Source organism: Zea mays, unplaced genomic scaffold, assembly GCF_902167145.1.
Source record: "Zea mays cultivar B73 unplaced genomic scaffold, Zm-B73-REFERENCE-NAM-5.0 scaffold_94, whole genome shotgun sequence".
Lineage (NCBI taxonomy): Eukaryota > Viridiplantae > Streptophyta > Magnoliopsida > Poales > Poaceae > Zea > Zea mays.
In genome coordinates, this window is record NW_023367386.1 from 63,435 (window position 1) to 77,500 (window position 14,066).

The window sequence follows — 14,066 nt, forward strand, 5'->3', positions numbered from 1 at the left end:
CGGCACCTATTGATTTAGCTCCTTCTAACATTATATATAATATATATCTATCTATTATCGCGTGTATACTTTCTTTACTTTGTATCTGTGCTATTTCGGTTTTCGTCGGCTACCTGACTTTGATTTTTCTCTTTCGAGCCGAGAAAAAAGAAAGATTTTAAAGCCAGGGTCCCATAACTTTATAAAATAAGAAAAATCCATTTTTCCTATATAGAGATGATATCGCGCTTGCGGCTCTTTCCCCGATTTATCGTTGATTCCTTTTCTTTTTTTCGCCTATGCCAACTGAGCTAACTAACTTGCTGTTTTTTACTTGTTTGGTATCTAGAAATGCCAATTCAGTGAAACATACCAGAATATCGTACTAGATAGAGACTGGGCTCGTCCTGTATCAAGTACTATCTGCCTTTCCATGGCCTTGAGCGGACCTTTACTCAGCTCCTGCTAGAAGGGCTTACGACGAATAAGATTGTTGGAATGGCTTTAAGTGTGCCGGGCTTGCCCCTATTCCAGTACTATATAGATAGCCTCGCCTCGATGGATCGTTGATTCCTCAATCATGGCATGCACAATACGCCAGAGAACCTAAATCATCACATCATTGTAATACGCATTTTCTTGTAAGTTAAGGGAATAGGCCCTGCCCTGGAAATCCATCTCGATCGAAAGCAAGTGAGCTTGTCGGTTGAGTCGTCATAGATAGTGGTTTCCTCAAGTCAAGCAAGCCCTAGAAACTCGATCCCACAGGGGAGGGGATATTCATTTGAGTTGCCGGTGCCGATCTACGCTTTCCAGGTAGTGAGCCTGCTTCATGACTCGATCTATATTTGATTTGCCGAAGATAGTGGTCTCCTTTTGAAGAAGTCGATTTTTCTCTTGCTTTTCCACCGGGCCGGTGCTCCCCTCTGTTAGGAAAGCTGGAAAGGTCTCTGGTTTGTGAGTGACAAAGGTTTCATTCATCTTACTGCCGTTTATTGGATCGAGAATAGAAACGATTGCTTGATGGCTGGTTGAACCATCCTTGCCAATGAGGTGGAGTGGCCAGTGCATCCCATGATATGAGTGACTGCTGGGCACCCTTCCCGCTACTTCTCTTTCCTCGGTAAGCGGATTTCCGTGGAGTTTGCTCCGCTCTAAAGAAGGGTTACCAGAATAGAAATAGGGGAAGGATAGGCCTCATCAATTAGCATTCTATTGAGTCATTGTTTAGCAATCTCGCAGTCATTGAGACAAAGACTTAGCACAGGAGAGGGATCACTGGAGCTATGGCACTTTTTAGCCAGTCTGGCTGAAAGCAGCCTAAGTCCAGGCAATGCAATTCCGGTGGGACGTGCCCAAAGTGGCTTTTGCCAGAAGAAGCGGTTTTGCGGGATGGGGAAAAAAGGCATTTCAGTACATTGTTCGTCGAAGGAATAGAATAAAATAAAGGTATGCTCTCCTGAAAGGAGAAGGAATTCAGGCTAGCCCCCCTGCTCTATCGTCAGTCGTTCTCACTCCTTCGTCCATCATACTCCCCGCGCCGCACTCCCCAAACTCTATAGGTTGCGTTAGCAATACGAGCGAATTGGCGGTTTCGAGCGTGTAGCAATGCGAGATAGAAGATTGAGCTTGCATGCAATAGCTATGGGTAAGTGCGCCGTAGGCACGAGTGAAGGGAACTAGTAGCCTTATCACGTCAGGTAGCTAGCTAACCGAAGGAGATATATGCCGTTTCGCCACAACAACGCCTATCGGCCAAGACCACTTGAAGATGGAGAGTCAAGTCTATCTCGCCATGAAAAGTGAAGTGAAAGTAAAGTAGTAACAGGATTTCCATTGAAATACTATTATTTCCGATCTGCTTCATCCTCAACCAAACAAGACAGCGGATTCTCATTTATCATAGGTAAGATCAAAGAAGAAGAAGTCGGTTCTAGTCCCTTTGTTAGCCCGAATTGTTGCTATCTCTTTCTGTCGAAGGGAATGCAAACAAAGCGCATCATCCTAGTACGAGATCATCATCCCCGTAGGAGATTCCGGAGCTTTGCACATCCATCAGTCACGTGGACCATACGCACTGGTGCTTTTGCTCAGCTCTGTCGATACCTCGAGCTTCTATTTCTTCTGTTAAGGGAGATGATGTAAATGTCTTAGTTTTCCCGGTAATCCACAATCCATTGTCAAAAGCGAATTGTGAAATATCTACGCCTAAATGATCAGAGACTTAAGTTGCCTCCGTCTAAGGAACCCCTGGATAAGCTTCCTAGATCCTCGCTTATCGTTCACGATGCCATAAACCTTGGTTAGCTCTTCAGAAGCAAGGTATGCCAATTAGTTCAGATGGTGTTCTACCGCCCAGCCCACTTCTTCCATATTTGAAAGCCTTGTCTTCCTATTGATTCCACTCCAATAAATCTATTGCACACCCAGTGGTGAGGTCGGTGATAACCCAGTATTAAAGAGCGGATTCAGCGACTTGTTACACAAATCATTGTAAAGTACAGAGAAAAAGGAGATCTAAATTGGTCAATTTCAAACTCCCGCCACATCCGGGCGAAAGGAGTGGCAGATAAATCGAGAATCCAATTTCGAATGAGCAGAGGAAAGGTGTTTTCCCTCGTTTCTCGCTTTGATTGGCTCGTGGGTGGATAGAAAAGAGATTCTTGGCTGCGCATGTCAGTTGACCATGTTCCAGAAATCGATCCAACCAAGGAAAAAGATACAGACGGATCTTGCTTCTTATGTGCTGCCCTGGTAAAGACCCGTAAGTGGAATCAATAATAATCCTTTCTAGTGGGACTATGCTGGGTTTCTTATGTTAGGAAAAAGAGGGTTCCAAAATCCTTTAAACAAATCCGGCACTTGCTGCGGGAACTTCATTGTGGGCAGTTCCCCACAGAAGATGACCTGGCACTTATCGAGATGTTGTGGACGTATCACCATAGTTCTTAGCTGTCCGTATTGGCGGTTAGTAAGTAGTTTGGTTTCTAGGAGGAAATTGGTTCCATTTCTCTTGCATCCATAAGTAACAAAGATCCTCTTTAGGAATTTCTTGCGGCAGGGTTGTTAGCTTGGCTTGAGTATTGCAAGGATGGATTCGAGAATGGTGTTTTCAGAACGACGCTTGTCCGCCTGCTTGTGAGTCAGTTCTGCCACTCTTTCCTGCTGAAGCAAGAATCCGAGGCATGACTAGACCACTCTTCGATGAGATAGTCAAGACCCTGGTAAGCGTTAAGAAAGAGAGGCCATAGGCACAGTCTCCCCTTGGGAAAAAGGGAAACCCGGCTCCATTTTCTCTAAAAACTTCTATCTGGCCACCTGAATAAGTTGATCAAACTCTTGGCATACAGATTTGAATTCTAGTTGGTATCGGCCTGTCATACTCATCCTCCCCTCGCCCATGAAGTATGATATCCGTTGTAGTGCTTCCAATAGCAGAGCCGTGGATCCGACAACCTTGTCTACTGTAAGGCTGGGGATGTGAGTCTATGCGTTCTCCACTCCATTCTATTGATGCTTCTTATTAGCTAGATCGGGCCCAATTGACAGACAGGTTCTGCCCTCCGAGCACTAAATCCCTTCATCTTGCACTGGATAAGGGAATCTAGTATTGAGAAAGAATGGTACTTCTTTTTTACGTCGTTTATAGACGGAGGAATGGATACGAGTAGCAACATCGGGAGATGGAAGCTGACACAGGCAAGACAAAACATGAGTCTTCATAAGCTAGAGCTTCCGACCTTTACTATTTACATCAGCTCAACCTTCTTGCCCATTTGCTTTAGCGGTTTGATTGGCGGGTTTTCGGCCTTGCGTAGATGGTTTGCTTGGGCTCTAGGGTCATTCCCTTCTCAAGGCTGGCAAAGTAGGTTCTTTATTACTCGAAAGCCGTTGCACTTTCGTTTCTTAAAAGTAAGGTATTGGTATACGGATCAGTAGGAACTGTTTTGGAAGTCTACTCTAGTCTAGTACAGTGCTTTAAAGTAAAGGTAGCCAGTAGTGGTAGCCTGTAATGGATCGTTCAGGGAAGGGAAGAAGCGTGGCATCATTTATCCTAGCTTTACAAGCTTGATAAGTATTGGTACAGGTATTGTTAATGGTTGGTTCCTTGAAGGGAAGTGCTATCATTATAGCTATCTTTTTACTAGTAATGGAAAGGTACAGGAACCTTCCTTGAGAAGAATGGGTTTTGGTGAAGGTGCGGGGCTGGTATTGGTTTTTGTTGCTAGGTTTTGAAGATGCCTTGCAGGGAATTGGTACAGGTACAGCTTCCTTCGTATCTGGTATGGGTGATTGGTATAACCTAATGAAAAGAGGAGTGGTTGCTACTACTTCCTTAATAAAACCAGCTTCCTAAATAAAACAAATAACAACTTTATTGTTCTTCTTCCTGCTTTCTTCTTCTTCTTCTTCCTCTAGCTCCAATAGCAACCTGCTTCGGATCCAGCATCTGCTTTCTTCCTATTTCCTAAATCTAACAAAAACAACTTCTTCTTCATCCTCCTACTCCTAAATAACAACCCTGCTTCATACCTTCCTTTTGGCCTTGCAGAGAAGTGGTATCACTGCCTGAAAGGATAAGAGTGTGTCTAGTTTTACAGTGTATAGCCTAGTGCTTGAGTAGAGAGGTTTCTTTCTGCCTTTTGTACAAGAGCAGTTAATGTAGTTGTACTGGTGCGTTCGTTTAGGCCTTGCTTGATGGGATGCAGGTGATGGTGAAGTGTTCCTTGCTTTAGAAGAGTCCTATATATTTTAGCTGACAAGAGCAGTTAAGTTAAGTAAAGTTATGGTAGTGGCAGGTAAGGATCCTTCGTTTCTGGTTTAAGCCCGGATAAGAAAACAAGGAAGTTGGTTGAAGACTCCCTCTCTCTCATTCTTCCGGAATGGAAATGCCATTCTCGATAGCAAGGTAGGAGACATAGCAGCCATAATCACTTTCATCAGAAAAGAGGTTTGTTTTCTTGCTTGTCGCTACAGATCGTTTTTCCGGGCTTCATCAGGAAGAGCACTTGCCATTCTAAGGTTCAATGAAGCGGGTCGAAATATGGCTTGCTTACTTCTACTTCCTTCCGTTCGTGTAAGCACTCATGCTTCCACTTCACTCTCCTCTCGAAAGCCAGGCCAGGTTCTAAGTCCGGTAGGTCACTAGCAGTTCGAGAAGAAGGGTTTTGTTTGATTCACGAGTTCACTCAACAACCGGATTTGCCCTCGATACCCAAGAAGAAAAAGTGGATTTCCCTTAGGGCCACAACTAATTAGGCAACCCTATTTTCCCTCAGGAGATCAGGAGAGTCGATGGTTGATTCGAAAAGTCCCTCTCGCCTAGTGGCTAAACTAAAGAATCCGATGGCACGCTTGGGATCTAACCAGCACCAGAGATCTCTGTTTCAATACGCCGATCCGATCCTTGAAATACGCCGATCTACCAAACAGCTTGCTTGCTTTTAGTTGACGGGCAAACCTGAGCACTAACTAGTCCTGTTCCACTTCTGAATCTACGTCAAATTTCCGGAAAGCTAATCGATTTTAAAAAAGTGCATCTAAAGCACCCTTTACTAAAATCAATGTAGTTGCATGCAAACCTTCTGCAATAGCATGATGAACCAAGAAATCTCCGGGTTAGCATATATCAATGATGTTTTCCAAGGGCTCAAAACGCTAGGTTCGTTCTCTCGCTCCGGTAGACTGCTTCTTCTCTCAATTGCCAAGAATGGTGCTGGTAGATAGCATGGTTTTGGTAGAAACGATATCTCGTACCTGCTTTGCTATAAGTGCCTTCCCTCCCTTTTGATTAGGGAAATGGGATTCAAGATTTCGAATAGTTCGATGCAGATGGGCCAGTTCTTGTCCGAAGAAGGATGTTTGCTTTGAGGTTTCCCCTAGTTGGGGAGACCGAGAAGGCCCTAACGACATTGCATCTCCTGTTCTCCTGTGTTAAGAAGAAAACTTGTCCGAAAAAGCGAGATGATAGGAATAGAGATTGGAATGAAAGTTGGACTAGTAGATCCTTGTTCTTGTTCAATGAATACTTCTTTCCCAGGTGCTGTCAGAAAAAGCAAACTGGTTGGATCCCAGTACTTAGAAACCATTTCTCCGAAGCAGGTGCCAAACCTTCTCTTCTTCCCTTAGAAATTGGTCCAGAATAGGCATTCTTCGCTTAGGGCAGGTAGGTTCTCGGGAAAACGAACTAGACCGGTAAACTATTGCATCTTGGCCCGAGAAAAGAAAAGATGGATTGGAGTGATTGAACTAGAACCCGGGTGAGCCCTCCTATTGATCAGATCTCGGTAGTGAAATGATAGGAAATATGCCAAGAATAATTCCATTTCATCTCTTGTGTGATCAAACGGGTTGCCCAATGTACCAAATGCTTTCTATAAAGTGTGGAAATAGTCAATGTAGGATGGGACTCTGACCTAAAACATATGTGCTGGGTGTATCTTCCCGCCGACCAAAAACTTATGCCCAGTGCCAGACCTGAAAATAAAGGAAATATAGGAATGTGGAAATAGGAATGTAAGAAAAGCCATCAAGCTAGGAACACAGAAAGCTACCACTTCTTGTAAACAAACCTATGCTATGAAACAATCAAAGTAGATCGGATCGTATGAGGGATGCCTACAGGGCAAGGATATCATGATTTGAACAAGCAGGGGAAAGTCAAGAAGCAAGGTCACTAATCTAGATCCGGCCTGGCCGAAGGATAAGAAATGGATGGCTATCGCTTTCCTTCTTAGGTGAGGGATTCGAGATGTATGCGCCCGCATAAAGATCTGAGAAGCTATGAATCTGTCGTATATACTATAATAGACGAACAAACACATAAAGAGAAACCGGAGACTAATGACCTAGATCATCAAACCTTTCTGTCCACACTCGATCCTTAGCAATAAGCCTACAGCTAAGAAGATGGAATGGTACCAAGCTCACTTATACGCACTCCTAAATGAAACAAACTAGACTATCACACTAAGTTACACCTGCCCTGAGCCATAAATCAATAGAAGAGTTCGGTATTATTTCCATCTTTTCCATTAGTTTCTATGAAATCCTGATATTCGTTTTTCTATTCCACTGCGCATAGCCCGGTTCTTTCCGCTAGCACTGGCAATAGACCCTTAACCGGCACTGGCACTGAGTGCATTACTTACTGAATTACTTACTTTACTGCACTGCATTTCCAGCTGGCCTTCCCGAGTACGAGTATGGGTTCGTTGGATCATTCTATTCTATGTCAATTGGAAGTTGCATTTCAGACTCTGGAAGCCCCGTTCCTTCTCCTTTTAAGGTAAGGTAAGGTCGGCATAAATCCATCAGTGGTAGGAATCAACGATCCATTTCGTAAGAGAAGAATTGGGGAAAGCACGCAGTTGGCAGTTGACATCTTCAATACAGAACTCTTTCTTCGCTTTCTTTTCAGGAAACTCGAAATCTCGAACTAGAAATCTCGTAAGAGAGGATCAAGCTCTAGTCTCACAATTGAGAAGTACGGCACCTTTTTGCCCAATAAGCTAGTCTACCTTTACTGCGGCACCTCGAAGGAATGAATAGCCCGGCCCCTTCTCTCAGGAATCCGTTGATAAGGCAGTGTAGGAGTGCAAATCCTTCTAGAGACTTTCCAGTCCAGATTCGACGCGACGCTTAGCTTATTATTCTTCTGAAGATGCAATTCTGGATCTCTGTACAAGCTTTCAAGATTGGCTGGGCGTGAAGCATCTCTATTTCTTGTGATTTCCTTGTCAGTTTCTCTAGCAGCCCTACCTCAAATCCTCTTCTGTGGAAAACTAGTTCGTTCATCTGATGGCACCCAATGAGTAACTACTAATGTTATGAATAAAAGGCCAGTCGCAGATTGATCCGATACGCCAGACCTGCTTCCGTTGTTTGACTTCCTGACTTCCTATAGTGTAGCTTTCCCTGAGCGAGAATACGACCCAGAAGTACCCGCCACTCTATCTCTGAAGTGAGTTCTGTCGACACCTCACAAAGAAAGAAAAGGAGGGCTAGGCCCGAATAGGTCTTTGAATCCTGGCCAGAATTGAGGGGAGCTTCGCTCTCCATTGAGTAAGGAAATCCAGCCTCGGGAATGAAAGTAATTAACTGAAATATCCAATAACATATAAAATAGAAATGTTAAAGCATAACGAAAGAGTAAGACCTCGGTCGTGCAAATCATGCCGAGGAGGCTTCCTTTCAACAAAATGCAAGGATTCTCCGGGGGATAGCCGCTATTAAAGAAAGCCCTGGGCTGTGGACTCAGTATGGAATGGAGATAATGTGGTATGCTTTCCACTGTTGGCAGTTCTAGATAAGAAAAGGTTGAGTTCGGCTGGCTCGGCTCGCTAGGAGGATGAAGCTTCTACTCTTTGAGTGAAGTAAGTTGGAATCTTTCATCGTTCTTTTCCTTCTAATGTCGGACTGATGAAAGTCGTTTTTATGAAGAAGCGTTGAAATAAGAAAAAAATGGTGGTCAAATAGAAAAAAGAAAAAAAGATTGAGGGCTTTTGCTGCCTATAGGGCAGGTACTCATTGTTTTACTTCGCTCTTCTTTTCTCGCCAAAAAGTAGAGCAAGGAAAGAAAATGAACACGCAAGGAAAGAGGTTGGTTATTCGATCACTGTTCTCGGAGTCGTACACACTCCACTTATGAGTTGAACAAAGAAAGTAATGCTCGAAAAAAGAGAGTAATGCAAAGTGGACAGATCAAGTCAAACACGAGTCAATTCCCTAAAAAAGTCTCCCAACCTGACTGGAAAAGTGGGAACCGACTTCATCAAAAACCATCAAGTCAAGCCCATATGCATTTAATAATAAGGGATGTTTCGCTAAGGATCCAAAAAGGTTTCTTATAATCTGTCTAAATAAAATCCAACCGTCCTTTCTTTAGGAGAATATCGCCTATTTCTCACTTTTGATACCAGTTGAGTACGGCACGGCACGGCACTATCATGAATCAATGGAAAGCTTTTTTTCTGACTAGAATTGACACGCTACTGCTAGTTGTAACGTAAACAGTGGACTCACTCACTCAATCTGCCGTGCCAGGTATGAAAAGAGAAGCTAGTCCGGAAGCAAGGTCAATCAAGTGCGCCACGTCTGTCCCAGGCAAAACCACTGACTGCTATGGCAACCTCTCTTTTGATTCTCCTCATTAGATTCTACTAATCTCATTGGGAGCTGATCTGAAAACTTCTATCCTATCTCGCTATGGGCCAAAAGTGCATCTCACCTAGTGGAAAAAGTTGCACTATTTCTTGGCACAACGATGGATTCCAGGCATGGCTGGCTGAAGAACGGAAAATGCTTTGATTATGCATTTCTCGAATCTAGTCCAACACAACTGAATTTCGCCCCTCCTTCCTACTTTACTTTCCACCGGACTCATTCCAAGAGTCAAGAGTGAATGGGATTCTATTAGGCAACGAAATCAAGTGCTAGTCCCCTTCTCGGGAAAGCCAATTTCCTATTCCAAGAGTCTAGTGGTAAGTTCTAAGCTGGAATGGGTCCGATCCTTGCTAATGAATGAACTCCGTCACTACTCCTTTCCTTGGGCCAAAACCACGGAATATTTTCAGGAAACTAGACTCGAACTGAACCATAGCCCGGCACCCTCGAAACGATGGATTGCTTTTGAGAAAACCGCATCTCACTCAAAAGTAGCCTACCCCATTTTCCCGAGGGAATACGCAAATCCGGAGTGGGAGAAGGCTAAACCCATTTCTGTTCTGATCCGCCAGATCATGTCATGTCTTGTGTCAAATAGATATTGTCGTATGGTATGGAGTGAGAATCGAGATGACTATGGCCAGTAGAAAGAAAGAGAGAAAGAGGTAACGGCATCTGATTACCGCTTTTAGCATGGAATTTGGTACCGGATCGTTTCGAAAACGAGTCCCTAAAGTCTGTTTTCATTTCAATGGCAGGCTCAAGGAGTGGAAAGTGAGTCCATTCCTTGGTAAAAAAAATGAAGTAATGCTGCTTCCTTCTTAGACTTAGAGAAGGGCCCCTATTTTTTATTTTAGTCTAAGTAGCCTATAGTGGTTGTTTCCACTTAAATAAAGGGCGGGTAGGCTAGGGAGGGAATGTTTACTTTTCTTATTTGCGGGGAAAAGAGTTGATGCCGCTAGCAGCTCAGCTTAGGCCGTACCTACATGGGCTCCAGATCCTCCCTGTCTTCCTGCAGATTCTGATTCCAGCTTGCCTTGAATCCCAAACATAACGACTACTTGATTCGCGCCGGGCGATTCCAGTTCCAGAGTGATTTAGCCCGCGCCTGGGACAAGTGGTTTAGTGGACTCTTGAGAAGTAGCTTTTCGGATCTCTGGGTACGTGTTCCACCTTTGTTTGGGCGTTGCAGAAAGATAACCTGCTGCCAGAAGAAATAATGCAGAATTGAGTGAATAATGCCTTTAAACCGGTACCGGTAAAGTACTCTCGCGCTTATCTATTTATAGGCCCAACCTATGAAACAAGGTTCTCTACCTGTGTAGATACGGCAAACAAACTCTACCAATACCAATCCACCGGAAGAAGCCTGAACAATCACCCAGCAAGAGCTTTATAGGATGTTTCCTTTCTTAGTCTTAGTCGAGGTTCTTACAACGTGGCTTGATGCAGTGTAGATGTTTTGGTAGTCCAGTTCAGAGATATGACAGGAAAAACTCCACACTAGAGACAAGAACATAGAAGAGAATAAAGGCAAGGGTGTGCTTCTTCTTTCTGGAGAGACTGACAATAAGAGTAGATTAGATCGTGTGCTTCTCGGTGCGCCGACTACTTCACTGTTACCTACCTATCATTCACTAGACCGAGTATGAGTACGGACTGACATTCACTAGACCAAGTCAGAGTAGGGGGTTCCATTCTTCACTACACCCAATCTGTACCGACTCCCATTAATTACAGGTTACGAGTGTGGAAAGACTTCTTACTTTATTCCATTCACTACTGGTTAAGTAAGCATGAACGTAGATAAGAGAGGAGTCAATGGAACTCTTGGCTTGTGAACAAGTGACTTCTTTCTTTTCATAGACTACACTACAGACTATCAAGCACTAGAAAACAACAGGCCCAGTTACGTACGAGTCAGGCAATTGTCTACCCTCACGAAGCAATGAGAAAAGGTAGGTGCTGATGTGCTAGTATAGAACATAAGTAAGAAAGCATCTATTTCCCTATAATCACCGACGTTGGTATTTGCCTACACCCCATTCTATGAAAAACTCCGCAACTCCAAATATTCGATATAATAGGAAGGCCATTCACTTTAAGAGGAAATGGAGCTGCATAGCGTTGCCTTCAGACTGGTATTAGCAAATGCTTTGTTGATCTGAACCGAACAAAGACACATCTTTGGTGCAGTTTTCCTAAAGGCGGCTCACAGGGAAGAGATCCGTTTTGTCAATCAGCAAAACCAGTTTTCGTAGTGATGAAAGAAATTTCCCTCGATCATGTGTTCTCGGCCCTGTGACTGGTAAGTCAGTTCAGGCAAGAGATGATGGCGGGTCGATCACGATTTAGTCTTATTGATAATTGAGTATACGTCCGCCTAAGGTAAGGTCTGGTTAGAAATCCTTAGGAACAAGAAAGGGCACACAATCAAAGCCAGAGGTCTTCGAACCTTGGTATTTCGAATCAGATTGATAGCTTTTTGAATGGCAGCGGTTCCGGGACTCTAGTCTTTCGTTTACAGGTTCTACATTAGGTTCACGAAACCTATCTACACAGCAAGCTTCTTCAACAGGTCATTGGACATCACCCTCACTTCTTCTAGCAGGAAAGCGCGTTAAGAGGTAAGATCGTACCTCAAGTCAAAGGGCCTCGTTATAGTTGGAGGCAACACACGCTGAACAAACCTCAACTTGCCTATTTTGTGTAACTGGTTGAAACTACGAATTTCCAGTTCATCTTACGATGGTATACGGTGACGGGCCAACCTTCTATACTAGTGCATTCATAGGAGGACGAAGCAGGAATTAGGAAGCCCTACACTTCAACCGGAGCGAACTTCACACTCGAACTTAGATATAGCAAATAGATCAAATAGGCTCAGAGAGATACGGGGCATAATCAAAGAAAAAGAACCGTTGGAGTGGCAATACAGCTAGATAGATAGATAGAAAGTCTGATTCTAAACTCAGTCTGATCTGTCACACCCAGCCATAAACAACCATTCCAGATTCCCAAGATGAAGTGGAAAGAAAGAGGATGCATTCAGGATCTCATACTTCGAGAGCTCAACAGCTGTTAGGAACGTCGAGTCCCGCTAAGAACTGCTAACGTCGAGGGCTTTGATTCTTTTATTTCCTACCCAACATAGGCAACACTAGACTGATCAGACTCAAAAGACTACGCCTTGTCTTTTTGTCCTAAACTCAGCCGACTCTCCATATTCAACTGTTTATGCCCCCCATAGTAAAAACCACTCACACCAGTTTTGCCTAGTAGAGTGTACGATCAAAGTGAACTTTTTATGCCAGCCATAGTCAAAAGTCCTACTTTCCTTCGCACATCCGTTTGATTGCTTAATCTGTTTTGTTACCCTTGCTATCCTTGCCTCCTATGGATAAAAGGAAGAAGAAACCTAGTTGAAGTAAGGAAAACAGGTTCATAAGGTTTTCGAGTCGAATCTTTGATATGGAAAAGTCGTATCACCGCTCCGCAACCTGAACCACGGCACTTCCAATCCTCTTTATATCACGATTCATTATGCAAATAAAGCTTTTCCTTGCCACTTGGATTCTGGCACTTTGAAAGAAATACGAACACTTCCACTACTGCTCTGGAAAGAAGAAATCCGTCTTGTTGCGAGGAATTCTTTGCAATGGGGAAGGCTAACACTTCTTGCTTACTCACTCACGTTATTCACTCAGAAAAAGTAAAGTAGTAGCACCACAAATAAACTCATCTATCCCAGGTAGCCCCTAAACCTGATATGATACGATGGGGAACTGGGAAATTACAGAGAGTGGTGGGTCCCGCCGCGCAACGGATGAATCAAAGCGAGATCAGATTCCTCTTGATGAGGGCCGATGTGACTTCCTTAAATTCTTTCCTGAGCTCAACAAAAAATGGAGGGGTTGGGGCTTTGGCTCCAGGCCCAAACTCTATCTTGTGGTAGACTGCCCTCCTAGGGAGCGCTTGGGCAACTAACTTGTGGGGCATGACATTCGGAATTTCCCGAGAAAAAAAGTCTTATGTGTATTGGATCCGTCTGCTGGTTTCAGGGATGGGAGTCCACCACTCTTGTCCAGTAATGGTAGGGATTCGCAGAAGAACCTCTGGATCGAAGCAATGCGGGCCTGTCTGTCTGTATGTAATCTACTTCTGAATGAGGGAATCCACTTTTGCTACTAGGGAATCAGACTAATAGCCTGCGCCTGTTGGCAGTAGTACTTGAACTATACTTGACTCGGCAAATAATATTGCTATATCGAGGGACTCAATCCAGAGGACATTTCCAATAAGCTACTCTGGACTGGCAGCTTTCAGAGATTGATCTACGTATTCCTATTCGACTTGTGGTTCCCGAATCAATAGCGGACTTCCGTCAATCCATCAAGCAAACAACGTTCACTGATACGAGACGGCACCATTTACTAGATTTGCACCACGCCCTATTCATGATCTCTTCCCTGGTCAGTAGTAGGGTTGCCGGTGCCCAGGAATAATGCTTGTTATTATTAAGCCGAAAAGTAACGTATTAAAAACAAAGTGAACAAAGTGTACCGTGCCAACGGAGACTGACCGAACTTCTACGCTATGCCCCGACCCTGCTGATAGATAAACTATTCATCTGGTTGAGCCAGGCTGGCCCTATTTATTCCAATGGAGACTAGACTAGCGTTAGCTGAAAGATAGGATTTCAAAGATAGGTGTTCCCCATGATAGCAGTACCTTTCTCCCTTTCGTGGTGGAATGGACCGCGAGTAAACTGAGCCTTCCGTACACAGTGAGACGGCCTTTTCGAGACAAGTCAGAAAGCTCTTAAGTCCAGTAAGCTAAGCAAAGCTTTCCGTTGGACTAGCAATATCGGATGAAGGAAGCAGCGGTGAACGGAGTCAAGCTATTGGCTGGTTCTAGCCCAC